Source organism: Staurois parvus, unplaced genomic scaffold (assembly GCF_062004578.1).
Source record: "Staurois parvus isolate SC_StPar_1 unplaced genomic scaffold, SC_StPar_1.0 ptg000714l, whole genome shotgun sequence".
NCBI lineage: Eukaryota > Metazoa > Chordata > Amphibia > Anura > Ranidae > Staurois > Staurois parvus.
This window is the reverse complement of record NW_028318510.1, coordinates 437,709-452,877: the sequence shown is the minus strand read 5'-3', so window position 1 is coordinate 452,877 and position 15,169 is coordinate 437,709. Positions and strand designations below refer to the sequence as shown.

At 40.0% G+C, this 15,169-nt stretch overlaps 1 protein-coding gene across 1 annotated transcript in view; it reads right to left on the bottom strand.

Moving 5' to 3' along the window:
* Nucleotides 1-15,169, bottom strand: part of IPO11 (importin 11) — a 661,807-nt gene that overhangs the window by 209,500 nt on the left and 437,138 nt on the right. The window lies entirely within an intron of this gene.

The window sequence follows — 15,169 nt, the reverse complement described above, 5'->3', positions numbered from 1 at the left end:
GCATCTATAGAGCAGCAATTCTATCACCCTTAGACAGGAAGTGTATTAGGAGTAGAGAATAACTGGTCTTCCTATCTTCTCCACAACATAGGAGGGAGGTGTTCTGCAGTTTGCAAAGGTGTACTGTGCAGAGCCGATACTCCGATGCTCTCTCTAATGCTCCAATAAAACATCCGATGCCCTGATAACATAGCTTAATAAAAACTGCCTTATGCACCAATATAGATGTTAAGACCGCTGGGACCACAACTATGGCCGGCCTTAATATCTGTATTATTGCTGCCAGTTGGTCTCATTAAGGTGGTGCGCATGGTGCACTTACACAGCGGTCCCACGGCCCTTGCGCTCATTCCTCCACGGCAGTGCTGGGAGGAAGTGACATACGACTACACTTCCTTCCAGACAGCCACACTGGAGGGAAGTAAAGCACCACTAGACTCCAGGGAATAACTCCGCTCAGTACTTTTCCTGGGTTGTGGCTGGTTGATGGAGAGCGCATTTTGAAAGGAGTGAAAAATGCAAAAAAAGAAATTCTAGTGTAGTGTCATGACTGAATATCCCTCCATTGCAACCCATGCTACCATTCAGCAGGACCTATCTTTGTGAGAGTGGGTTCTAAGTTCTGGTTCAGCTGAAGACAAGAAATAGGAACAGAATGAACATTGAACATGACCTCAGAGTTGCTTTGTCTACCATCACCATAGACTTTGAGACACTTATCAAGAGCAAGAAGCATCCCCAGTTTTCCCATTAGTTCTAATTCATTTAAGATGTTTCAATTACCATTCATTTTATTGGGTTTTTACCTCAACAGCACTTCCATTTTCACCAGCACTGAGATTACTGCACCATCCATTTTATAAGGAGGCCGCTTGTGTACTATTTAAAAAATGCATATACATTGTAGACTAATACACAAGTTGTTCTGTGAAGAAATTAAAATGTCTTGCAAATTAACCACTAGCCTACCAGGCACTTATGCCCCCTTCCTGCCCAGGCCAATTTCCAGCTTTCAGCGCTGTCACACTTTGAATGACAATTGCGTGGTCATGCAACACTGTACCCATATGAAATTTTTATCATTTTTTTTAGACAGATAGAGCTTTCTTTTGGTGGTATTTAATTACCTCTGGGATTTTTATTTTTTCTTAAACAAACCAAAAACCACTGAAAATTGTGAAAAAAAAAGTTTTTTCTTAGTTTTTGTTATACAATTTTGTAAATAAGTGATTTTTCTCCTTCACTGATGTGCGCTAATGAGGCTGCAGTGATGGGCACTGATAGGCTGCACTGATGGGCACTGATGAGGAGGCACTGGTAGGTTGCACTGATGGGCATTGACAGGCATCACTGATGGGCACTGAAAGGCAGCACTGATACATGAAACTGATATATGGCACTGATATGCGGCACTGACTGACACTGATAGGTGGCACTGATTGGCACTGTTAGGCAGCACTGACTGGCACTGATAGGCGGCACTGAAAGGTGGCACTGACTGGCACTGATGGGTGACATTGAAAGGCAGCTCAGATGGGCACTGATATGTGGCATTGATGTGCACTGGTATGCACTGATATGTGGCATTGATGTGGCACTGATGAGCACTGACTGCTGGCACTGATGGACACTGACAGGTGGCACTTCTGGGGCCACACTGATCATCAGGGCACATTGATCATCAGTGCCCTGATGATCAGTGTACATGTCCCCTCCGCGGAAAGCCGATTATCGGCTCTCCTCACCTCTCGAGCTGTCAGCGTGACCGCTCGAGAAGAGAGAAATGCCGATAACCTGCATTTCCGTGGTTACATATGATCGGCTGTGATTGGACACAGCTGATCACATGACCGAGCCGACATCTTCGGCTCTTTCCGTGATCCGCAGTGTCCGAGGGACACAGCACACCGGCAATCGCCGCCCTGCGCGCTCCCTAAACCGCGCATGTGAGAATGGAAGGACGTCATATGACTTTCTATCAGAATGAGAGAACCACCTTGTGCCCGTCATTGTACTACATGGCGGGCGGAAAGTGGTTAAATTATTTTTGGGTTGTAAATTAATGACCAAGGACAAATGTGGGTCCTGAGGTTCCATAGGTTGAGAACCACAGCTGTAAAGTACAAAATATAGCACTAGATTTCTGGCAAGATCAACATATCATTTTTGCAGTTATGAAACAAATATAACAACCGGCAAAAGAAAGCAAATGAGATTAGTTAGATGTTAGAGTTTACTAATATGCTTGCCACTGAAGAGCTGGGGGGAAGAATCCCGTAGTACAATAATATATCTACCTTTGTAAGACTTTTGTGTAGTATGGTAGCATTTATATTATCCCCAACATAATAGTAAATTACAACTTGGGAGTTGAACATCCCTTAACCACTTTAAGTCTGGACACTTTCACCCCCTTCCTGTCCAGACCAATTTTCAGCTTTCAGAGCTATCACACTTTGAATGGCAATTGCGCGGTCATGCAACACTGTGCCCATATGAATTTTTTAGCATTTTTTTGAAACAGATAAAACTTTATTTTGGTGGTATTTTGGGCCAAACATTTTGAAAAAAAGTGTTTTTCTTATAACATTTTGCTAATAAATAATCTTTCTTCATAGATCTTGGCCAAAATGTATTCAGCTATCTTTTTAGTAAAAAAAAATATAACCCAAATTAGCTTATAACCACAAATTATAATTTTTCAAAACTTTTTTGACATTTTATTTTATTTTAAACGGATGCATCTGCAAAGAGAGCTTGTTCTTTTGAAAGACAATAGACTTAATAGCTGGATCAGCTGGTAAAAATAAAAAAAAAGCCTAAAAAAGAAAACAAATGCAGTCATCACATCTAAGAATTGGTAAACAGCGATATAATACGTTTTTGCTTTTGGGTTTAAAGCATACTCACTGTGGAACCTAAGGAGTTAATCCTCTGCATTGTGTAAAAACACTGTTTGATCCTGTCTTCTCTGATCCTGTCCTGTCTTCTCTGATCCTCCCCTTCTCCAGTGCCCCCCCTCCTATCTCCTGATAAGACATATCATGTGGAGTCACTCTGCACATGCTCAGTTTGGTGTGTATTGCTAGAGAGGTTTTTTTTTTTCTTGGGAGAGTGCATGTGATCAGCACAGGGCCAATCAGCACTGTCCAGACAGAGGTCAGGGGTTGTGCATCCTACTACAGTAGAATGAAAACTCCTCCCTTTAACATGTGCTCTACTGGACACTGATAGAAGTCACAAGACTGCTCTAAGTGCTGATGAGAAAAGGTATTTTTCAGTTTATATTTGCTAAAATAATTGCACTTCCATGTTCTGTATACTGAGAGAGACCAGATATAGTGAATGCAGGGTCTTGGGTTTATTAACACTTTAAATAAATCAGAGCTCAGTACAGGGACTGTAGTTGTGGTGGGTTCTGCGGTAAACTTGATATGTCAAACCTAATAAAACCTGAACCAATAAGCAAATACCCTAATTTACAGGGCCAATCAGCACTGTCCAGACAGAGGACAGGGGTCCTGTAGCCTCCCAGAGCAGAATGAAAACTCTCCTACAAGCTTTAACATGTGCTCAGCTGGACACTGATAGAAGTCACAAGACTGCTCTAACTGCTGATGATGAAAGGCATTTAGCAGTTTATATTTACTAAAATAATTGTACTTCCATTTTCTGTGTACTGTAAGAGACCAGATATATTGAAGGCAGGGTCCTGGGTTTAGTAACACTTTAATACTGCTTTAAGGGCAGCTTTTTACTCATAGAAGGTTCTTTGGGGAATAACATGTTACAAATGCACCAGCCTCGGCCCCTCCCCCCATCCCCCATTGTAATAGCCAGTGGGTGATCTCCTCACCCTGCTATATGTCACAATCTGAAAAACAAACAGGACAACATGTGGGCCGCTTCATTCATTCACAGTGTTCTGTGAATGGGAATACTACAAGTCCTGACAGTCTATGCAGCTGTTGGCTTGTAGTTTTCAATGAACTACCAGGGTTGTTGAGTAGATAGTTAATTGAGCTTCCCGTCAGTATGTCCTGTATTGGAGGTATGGGCAGAGAATCACACAGTCTGCAGGACCATAGCATTACACCTACGATCTGCTGATCATGGGTGCAATGCTTTACAGTTGCCTAACAAAAAAATAATAAATCCATATCTTTTTACCTGCAAAAAAATTGCATTTATTATTTTTTTTCAGAGAGGTGAACTTATCCTTTAAGGAGAAATAAAGAGATGTTTATTGACTGTAAAAATGTACTAAGGTTTCCCACAGAAAGTGATGTAACCTCATGTGGCCATTTAACATCAATAAAGCATGGTTCTAATACAGCAGAACTGTTGACAAAACTATTTTCTATTTAGGCATTCAGTTACATCCATAAGCATCCAAGGCCACTTGGCACAAATACAGCCTAAAATACAGAGACATTTAATACAATTTGCAAACAGGTGTTTCAGACTTATTAGCTCTTACCAGTGCAAGATAGTGTAAAACATTCTATAAAGTAGTGTTTGGGAAGCAAACAGTCATGATCTGCTGGGCAGCACAGTGGCTAAATGGTTAGCAGTCCCACATGGCAATACTAGGGTCGTTGTTCCGAATCCCAACCACGGCACCAAGGTGTTTTTCTACATCATGCTTTACAGTAATAGGGGTTAGACATTTAACTCTCCCTGAATGAGCATGGCATCAACCTACAGCTGAAGCATTTTACGTACTTGCGTTTGAAGAGCCCGGTCAACCTTTCAAGCATTGTTGAGCAGGTCTAAGGTTTGCCTGGAGTTTGCATTTTCTCCCTGTGCCTGCGTGGGTTTCCTCTGGGTACTCCGGTTTCCTCCAACAAGCCAAAGACATGCTGGAAGATTAACTGGATCCTGTCTAAATTGGCCCTAATATGTGTATGTATGAAGGTACATTACGGACCTTAGAATGTATGCCTCTTGAGGGTTAATGACTGATGTGAATGTACAATATATATGTAAAAGCGCTGCGTAAATTGACGACCCTATATAAGTACCATAAATAAATTTATTTATTACAGGTACTTATATTGCGCCATCAATTTACGCAGCGCTTTACATATATATTGTACATTCACATCAGTCCTTGACCCTCAAGGGGTGTCCAATCTAAAGTCCCAAACTCACATTCATACATACTGTACACATATTAGGGCCAATTTAGACAAGATCCAATTAACCTACCAGCATGCCTTTGGGGAGTGGGATGAAACTCACGCAGTCACAGGGAGAACATGCAAACTCCAGGCAGGTGGTGCCATGGTTGGGATTTGAACCAGCGACCCTAGTACTACCAGGCGGAAGTGCTAACCATTTAGCCACTGTGCTGCCCATAAATGATGATCGATGAAGCTATACCATCCCACCACTTTACATATATATAGTGTCAATAGTGGCTCTAAAAAGCGCTCAGCAAGCATCTGCAGACATAAAATATACAGAGCTCCTTGAAAGGTGTTTTTCTACATCATGCTTTACAGTAATAGGGGTTAGACATTTAACTCTCCCTGAATGAGCATGGCATCAACCTACAGCTGAAGCATTTTACGTGACTGCGTTTGAAGAGCCCGGTCAACCTTTCAAGCAGTATTGAGCAGGTCTAAGGTTTTCCTAGTTTCCCTTTTAAGATAAATGTCAATCTAGTGACAGCTGCCACTTTTACGCATCTCAGTTTCTATTAAAATTTCATGTGAAAGAGATTTTCCTAGAAAGCCATGTCAGTCAGACTTATACCGAGGAACTAAAACACATGCCATCTATTTTCGCTGAATTTTTCTTACATTTGTCAAGACTGGAAAATCAATGGAAGAGACTCGACAGCAATAGGTGTGCATCATGCTGTTCCAAGCACTGAATTAGAAAACAGAGCATGTGCACTGCCCCTGGATTCCACCAGACACCAGATTCCAGCCAAAGGGAAAAATGAAAGACTTCTAAGGGCAATGCACATATTTTATATACAGTATGTACGATTCACACTTAAGGAACACACCAGATTTTCAAGTATAATACAAACCATCAGATTACCACAGAATAAAAAATTGTGTTTTCAAGTGCACATTTTTGCCATAGTATACAAATCAACGCTACACTTGGGTCAGTATTTCTCAAAGAATTCCTTTAAAAAGACCTGGTAACCTCATTGCTGTAAAAAATCCCAGGAGAATTGGCAGGGCATTTTTTTTTTTGTTGCAACAGGAAAAATGTTGGTTTGTTTTGTGTACGACCTAACATACCAACTTGTGTTTTGCCTACCTCCTTGGAAATATTCTGTGGGTATCAGGAAATACCTGTTGGCCAGCTGGCTCTGGACACCTATGTGTATTTCTGCTCCTGGTTCTGAGAATAGAATAATGGCTAGGCAGGCACCTGCACACAGGAGTGCATATGGTAGAGTGTGTGTGGATATGTGTGCTTGCCCAAGGTTAGTATTGACACCAAATAGCCTATTAAAGAGTTGGACTGACTTAGCATCAGTGCCAACCAGCTTTCAGCATGTTCCCCATGTCCTGACCTGTGTGCTGCATGTGCTTCTCAATTCTGACCTGGCTTTCTCCTTTACTGACTTAGGATCCTGCTGCTGTTTTGCCAGTTTCGGAACTTGACTTTATCCATGCCTTTGATTAGGCTTATGCCGCCTGTTGCTCCTGCCTTTGATCCTCTGGACTTGATGGATCAAACCACTAAGTGATGCGGGGTGCCTGTAATTCAACATTTCTGAAAGTGTTGGATTCTTTGGGAATAACAGCCAGTAGTTTCCTTTCACTACTATAGAGATCAGCACTTTTATTAGTGTATTCCTTTGTAGGTGTGCATCAAGTGCACCTACAAAAAAATACAGTGACAGCTTTGTTACACAGAAAAAGAGCGTGGCATGACTCTGGTCAAAACACACAATATTGTGGGTAATTTTGCATGTCAAATTGAAAGTAATTTAAAAAAAATTTTGGTAGAGGTAAATTATGTTTGGATAATCATCCCTAATTAGGATCCAAAAACCAGCGAGTATGAAACTGTAATATTTAAAGTTCTAAACATGTCAGCACAGCTAGGATGATAAAAAGTGGCACTGCTATCTGTGCAACAGCCATGTTTTCTATTATCTGTCTTTAGTAAACCACATTTACAACTACTGCACACAAGATTTTCATGTCCCTGAGCCACAGACCCTGATGGAAGTCAAATGCTAGAAGCTTTTGTGTTGCTTTGACTTGCTTTTTTTACTAGCTTAACATCTACTTATGAGTTGCTTTTGCATTCAATTTGATCTGCTTGGTATTGGAAAGTGGTATAGACCAAAACAAAAATCTCCATATACATGATGACTAGAAGAGGCGGCTATGAGAGTTGCTTATTTTGACTTTATTGTCTAATGTGCAATTTGGTTTGCTCAAACTGATATATGTTTTGTGCCCCTAACTAATCCCAAAGACATTGCGTTATGAGGGAAAGAACAATTTTAGCAAATGTTAGTTTACAGTAATTTCTTTAACACCCGTGGACACAGATTGCGCTGCTGCGCGGCCCTGTGGCCGGCTCATTTTGACAGGACGTCATATGACGCCCAGTCAAAACGGCAAGTGTCCCACCCGGCTGTCAATCTGCTATAGGCCGGGCGGGACACTTGCCATTGTGACTGGGCGTCATATGACTTCCTGTCAAAATGAGCTGGCCGCAGGGCTGCGCAGCCTGTCCACGGGACACAGCCAATGACATATCACTACACCGCCCGCTGCCAGTGTCATGTGACCGCTGTGATCAATAACAGCAGATCCCGTCAATTGTGTCCTGTCATACCATCCATTGTATACAATTATGTTGTTAGCTGTGACTGGTCAAGGCAGTCACATGATACAGACAGGGCCAATCACAGCCCATTTATATCATGTGATCCTCTTTGCGCAATCACAGCTAATCACAACAAACGGCTGAATTAATCAGTTTCATTCAGTAACAATGATTGCAAATATCAATGAAATACATTGGGACTAGCAATCATAATGTGTTAAAAAAAAATCCTGATCACTTGCCCAGAGTAGTTCAATGTTACTATGGTAACATTGTATTGCTTTGGTCACAGTGTGCTGAAAAATAAAATAGTAAAAAAAAGAAAAAATGTAATAAATAAAAAAATAATAGAAACATTTGGGGAAAAAAATTAAATTATTATTTTCACCAAAGAAATGTAGAATACATTTTGACCTAAATTTATGAAGAAATGTTATTTATTTGCAAAATTTTATAACAGAAACGAAGAAAAGTAAATTTTTTTTTTCAAAAGTTTCAGGTGTTTTTTGTTTAATTTATCAAAAAAAAAAACTCAGTGGTGATTAAATACCACCAAAAGAAAGCTCTATTTGTGTGAAAAAAGTGATAAAAATTTCATATGGGTACAGTGTTGCATGACTGCGCAATTGTCATTCAAAGTGTGACAGCACTCAAAGCTGAAAATTGGCCTGGGCAAGAAAGGGGTATAAGTGCCCGGTATTGAAGTGGTTACATGATGGTATGGAGCGGACTTTAGGGTAGGAAAAATAATCAGGTTTGGCACTGCTAGTGTAGAGGTGTTCACAAGCAATATTCAGGAGCTGTGCGTAGGGTATATTGCAGGATTGGAAATATGTCACTCTTTTTATGCCATTTAACCATATAGCACAGTAGGTGAGTAAGGGAGGTGGTCAAAAAGGTATGGGCATAAAATTGCAATTGATATAACAGTTTCAAAACATGTTTTACCATAGATCTAAGCTACTAAAAAAATGTAATTATCAAAACAATTACCACATTTTTCTCATAAAATATACTTTTTTCTTTGTATCTTATCCTTTCTTTCATCTTGCTGTTGCTGATCTCCTGAAACCTTTTATAGCCATTGCCTGTTTAAATGCACTTGTGCCAGTTAGCTGCTTATCATTACTTAGGGCAAAAAAGTTTTGAAGTTACATTACCATGTTAAAGCTTATATTAGATTTTAGTGTTTTGTATAAAGTTTACCTTAACTGTGTATTAATGTTTTGGTCAGTGTAGCCCTTTAAATCTTATGAAGCTAAAATGACCCTCTTATTATAATTACACGCATCAGAGCAACTGACAAATCTGTGCTACAGACCACAACCTCTTCTGATGAGCGAGCTATATTAACACGAGACACAGGCAGGTCTGGATTCTGTAATAATGGCAACTTTTAAATTGCTTTTCCACACTCTTGAAGCAAGCATCTCCTAAATACGTCACTGCTGTACACCATACAAAATACAACAAACACAATTACTGTGCCCTGAACACCACATTCAATGACAGTATAGCAAATGACATATACACATAGATGCTGCAACTACGTTAAAATAATAAACACATTTATTTTTAGTGCACAATTACAAATTAACATCTGTAAGAACTTTAAAAATATAAAGCCAGTTGTTTTAATGCCCTTACTTTGAAGAATAATAAAAATTGCAAACATTTAGTCACAAATATAAAAATGCTTATACAGTACTTATATATTCAATAGGAGGTCATTTTAGGTTCTTACCAAGTCTTTTTTTGAATACAGCTAGCACATTTTTCTTGATTGCTGTACCCTAATCCACTGTACAGTATGTCATACTAATGTGCAAATGTTTCATATGTATTTTCAGACAACACAACTTACATGCACGCTGAATTACTGCAGCAACTATAATTACTATAAGGCCATTAGCAGTCCACACCATCTCTGGTGGTTTTCAGTGCAGCACCTCTAGTGCCAAAATAAGTCGTCATCCTAAAGAGTTCCCAATATCTAAACACTAAAGTTTCCCCTAACACTTAAACTTAATTCACACCCTAGTCCTAATACATAGTCAAACCTAACTTTTAACTGCCTGCCAGTAATTAAAGAATAACTAAAGGCAGAACGTTTTTTCGGTTTGGATAGAGTGGAGAGGTACTAGAATCTTTGTCAGTTTTTATTGCAGTCTGTGCCCCTGTTAGGGAGATTCATCATCTCTATTTGTCCTGTTTACCATTATAATTGAAAGTGAAAGTAAAAGAAAATCCCAAATTTTGGGTTGTCCCCAGAAAAGTAATAGAGGGGACATTTTCCAATGGGAACACTAGTTCTGGTGACCTTGGGGTCCCCAAGGAATTCCCTTAATTTGTAGGGATCTCCTCTCACTTCCTGTTTGGCTATAGGACAGGAAGTGAAAGGAAATCTCCACAATGGGAGACAGTTGTGAAAAACAAATTTGACAGGGATTATAGCTCTCCCTTGCTCTATCCAAAATGAAAAAAAAAATGTTTTGCCTATAGTTCTACTTTGAAGCAAGCCTGTGCTGAGATAATGCAAACTAAAATATTCCCATATTCTAAACAAACAGTAAAAGCACTTTAACTGCTTGCCCGCTGCCCTATAGCAGAAATACTGCTACAGGGCAGCACAGCTGAGCAAAATCACGCATATATACGTGATTTTGCATTTTCGAGTAATGGTTGCGCGCGCTCGCGCACCCTACCCACGCTGTCACTGGCGGCTTCAGCTGTCGATCGGCGGCACCCAGCGATCGCAGAGTATCACTGATGGGGGAGAGGTCTGTATGTAAACAAACACACAGCACACAGTAAACCCTTTGATCACCCCAGATGTTAACCCCTTCCTTCCCAGTGTCATTAGTACAGTGTCAGTGCTTATTAGCACTGATCACTGTATCAGTGCCACAGGGGACGTCAGTGACAGTTAGTCAGAATGCCCGCTGTAATCCCGCTAGAAGTCGGTGATCATCACCATTACTAGTATTTAAATAATAAATCAAAATCCCAGTATATATACCGCCATTTGTAAACACTATAATTTCCACGTAACCCAATTAATTTATACGTATTGGGAATTTTTTTTTTTTAGCAAAGACATGTAGCAGAATACATTTTGGCCTAAATTTATGATAAAATAAATCATTTTCATTTTCTTTACTAGACATGTTTAATAGCAAAAAGTAAAAAATATTGTTTTTTTCTCAAAATTGTTGGTCTATTTTTTTGCTTATAGCACAAAAAATAAAAAACGCAGAGACAATCAAATACCACCGTAAGAAAGCTCCATTTGTGGGAAAAAAGTACATAAATTTTATTTATGTACAATGCATAACCACACATTTGTTAGTTACAGTAACACAGCGCCGTATCGCAAAAAAATGGCCAGGGCAGGAAAGGGGGTAAATCCTCTGGAGGGCAAGTGGTTAAAACAAGTCCTCTTTCATTTCTGCATCTACAGTATATACAATGTGAAGAAATAAATTGTCAATGTTCACAAGACAGTCATTGAAATCTTCTTCTATGAGCTCATTCACAAAGATGCGCTGGGGCTACGCTGGCAGCTCCACTGGCAGTGTACGTTCTACAGAACACAGCGATAAGGAGGGTAAGTTTATTTTATAATTAGTGATCCCACTCCATGCTTTAGCTCTAAACAGTAAACAGTGATAAAATAAAGTGAAAAGACTGCTAGAATTAAAATGACCCAAATGTGTACAGTCAATGGAGTAAATCTACCACTCTCACAAAATACAGCGCTATAAATGCTTGAATAAGCTAGCATGGAAGAGTCTTTTATTCATTTTCTTTGACCTGGATCCTTGGTAACTTATTATCACTGGGACTGCGGTAGAACTCTGGAGCGTACAGAATTGACAAATGTTGCTATTTAAGAATTGATTTTTTGGTTTTCATTTCACCTCATTCCCTCTATTGCAGTTTTTCTGCATATTGGGAGTTTATTCAGGAATTTATAGTGCCGTTCTTTATGAGAGTGTTACACTTACTTCATTTGTTATATATATTTTATTGCATTAGAGACATTGGGGTTTATTTACTAAAACTGGAGAAGGCAAAGTCTAATGCAGCTCTGCACAGAAACCAATCAGCTTCCAGGCTGTACTGTCATAGTTTAACTGAACAAGCTGAAGTTAGAAGCTGACTGGCTCCCATGCACAGCTGCACCAGATGTTGCACTCTCCGGTTTTAGTAAATCAGCCCCATTGCATGTCTCTTCTGCAATAAATATCTTGCCTGCTGGTAATCTTTTCATACTCCACTTTTAAGGCAGCTACAGAGATCAGAGATGGTTTGTTATAAAGCTCTTTTGCTCCTTGTTCACACATCCAGACTGGCCACAGGTACACTTTAAAATGGTTGTAAACCTCAGAAATGAAATGAACAAAGCAAATCCTTCTACGGTGTGTACTTGTCTCAGTTAGGACCATCAAGTGTCATTTCTGTCTGCTGTTTCATTTATCTGCTATCAGCATGAATCACTTCTGACGAGTTTTCCTGACACCAAGAGAAAAATGGTGACAGGGGAAAGACCTCCAGCAGACTGACAGCCCCAGCTGCTGAGAGCTGTGTGAAGGGTGTGCCCATTCAGCTCTTAGAACTTTCCTCACTGAGCTCTGCAGAAAGTAATTTTAGCTCTCCGCCCCACTTTCACTGAATTTTAAGACGAGCTGTATAAAGTCAACACTGAACAGATGTAGAGAAGATAAGACTGCAGATAGGTACAACTTATGTAGGAGGATTTCTTTCATCTCTGTGTATCACTTGAGGCCAGTCACTTCACTGGGAATACATGAGGGTTTACAACCACTTTAACCTAACCCCCAAAAATAAATTAACCACCTTTGTATTATACTAAAAGCACAGGACTGCATGAAAATTACAGCTTTATGATGCCAACCCATTGTAGGATGTCCTTACAGAGGAAACCTTTCAATAAATGGGTAACATTAACCTAGAGTGGAGGATGGCAGATTAGACATTTTTGTAGACACCTTAAGAGCACTGGTGTTCTGCCTACAACATCTCCCAAACACAAAAATAAAAATTACCATATGACTTTTTTTTTATGTATGAATACAAAGATCATTGGTTTATTATGCTAAAAGGCCGCTACGCCTAAAACTATAAACAGTGCAGCTTGACCATCATAACTAAAACAAGTGACCAATCCAAATAGATTTTGAGTCTCGCAATGCAGCCCCCAACATTCTTTTGAACCCACATATAATACAGGAAAGCATACTGCTTATCCTTAATAGAAACAGTGTTTTTTTAAATATATCAAACTTGACTGACAAGCAGTTGACTGTAGTCCTTATTTGAGGTGTAATAAACCTATAATGCAATAAAAGACATATCAGACTGGATGTCACACCACTTACTAAAACTCAATCTATCAAAAACTGAGCTCATAATATTTCCTCCCCCACGTGCCTCTTCCTCTAATCTCTCGGTCAGGATCAATAGCACCACTGTCAACCCATCCCTGCATGCCAGGGTGCTAGGGGTAACCTGGATTCTGAACTCTCCTTTCAGGCCCACAATCCCTGTCCAAATCATACAACCTCAACCTCTGTAACATCTCCAGAATACGCCCCTTTATAACCAATGATACCACAAAGCTCCTAATTCACTCCCAGGTTATCTCTCGCCTCGTCTACTGCAACTCCCTCTTCATTGGCTTACCTTTACACAGGCTATCCCCCCTCCAGTCCATCATGAATACTGCTGCCAGGCTCATCCACCTTACTAACCCTTCAGTGTCTGCTACCAACTACCATACTAACAACTTAAAAAGCCATCCACAACTCTGCCCCCAGCTACATCACCAACTTGGTCTCAAAATATCAACCAAACCGCTCTCTTCGATCCTCCCAAGACCTTTTGCTCTCTAGTTCCCGTGTCACCTCCTCCCATGCTCGCCTCCAGGACTTCTCCCGAGCTTCTCCCATCCTATGGAACTCCCTACCCCAATCTGTCCACCTATCTCCTAATTTATCCATATTTAGATGATCCCTGAAAACCTCTCTCTTTAAAGAAGCCTATCCTGCTTTGAACTAGTAAACTGCCTTTTATTACCTCCACAGTTAATAACTTTTGTATCACTCAACCCTTCCTCCTAGATTTTAAGCTCTAACAAGCAGGGCCCTTTGTTTCCTTTTGTACCAAATTGTATTGTAACTGTAATGTCTACCTTCATTTTGTAAAGCACTGTGCAAACTGTTGGCGCTATATAAAACCTATATAATAATATATAAAAATAATGAAAGTGAAACAGCTATAGTTATGTCTATTAGCTCTTGATACTGAAACATAGACACAACCAGCTGAAGGAAACGTGAATAATAACAGTACGAACAGAATGATATCAGAGTCTGATTCAACTCCTCAAAGAAATCCCAGGTAGAAGGGAGAGATTTAAAATAACTTAATAAAAAGTTTAAAAAAACCCACCAAGGAAATACAAATGGTGCTTAAAGCTGCACTATGGGCAAACTTTTTTATACAGTGGGTCTGTGACCAGACTCCACGGGTCAACTGCTCATTTTGTCTAGGGGTGAACAGAAAGCTTATACTCGCCCGATACTTCCAAGAAAATGACGCTCCCCTATGGTCCAGTGGTGGACTGTTCCTAGTTTATGGATCCTGCTCTGGGCATGATGACATCAGGAACAGTCCACCATTGAGTGCTGGAGCATGGGGGTGCAGGACTGATCTTGTGCTGGGAGAATCGGAGGACTACACAAGTAGTCCACTCTCCTCTCCCCTAGAAAAAAACGAGCAGTTAACCCTTGCAGTGCAGGCACAGCCCCACTGCATGGAGAAAAAAAATGTCTTGCCCAGAGTTTAGCTTTAAGGTGTTATTAGCCATATTAGTGCACTTGTCATGCCATAGCTGAATACTGTCCATGATACTCTTATCTGTACCAACAGTTTATTTTTCAGGATAAATGTTCTGAGATCTTCTTGGGCCAAGCAGTACTGACAACACAAAGGTTTAGCAGTCACAGTTGATGTGTTTACTTTGTGGTCAGTTTGGTTAATTTATGTATCAATACTGCTTGGACAAGCTTGTCCTTAAAGTTACTGGTTAATGTAAATAAAAAAGCATCCCAGACAGTACTCAAGAAATCTGCTAATGACGTTCGCATATAAATCTGGTATATTTTTCATTTTTGATGACACTAAAGCCCAAGTTAATGCATTTTATGTAGGTTTGGCAGAATGGGGAAGAGTTATATTTTTTTCAGGTTTTTATTGCTGACAGTAAACCCCCTGTGGTGATTTTCCCTCATTCTTGTCACCGTGACAATCATAAAAGAAATAGGGGAGC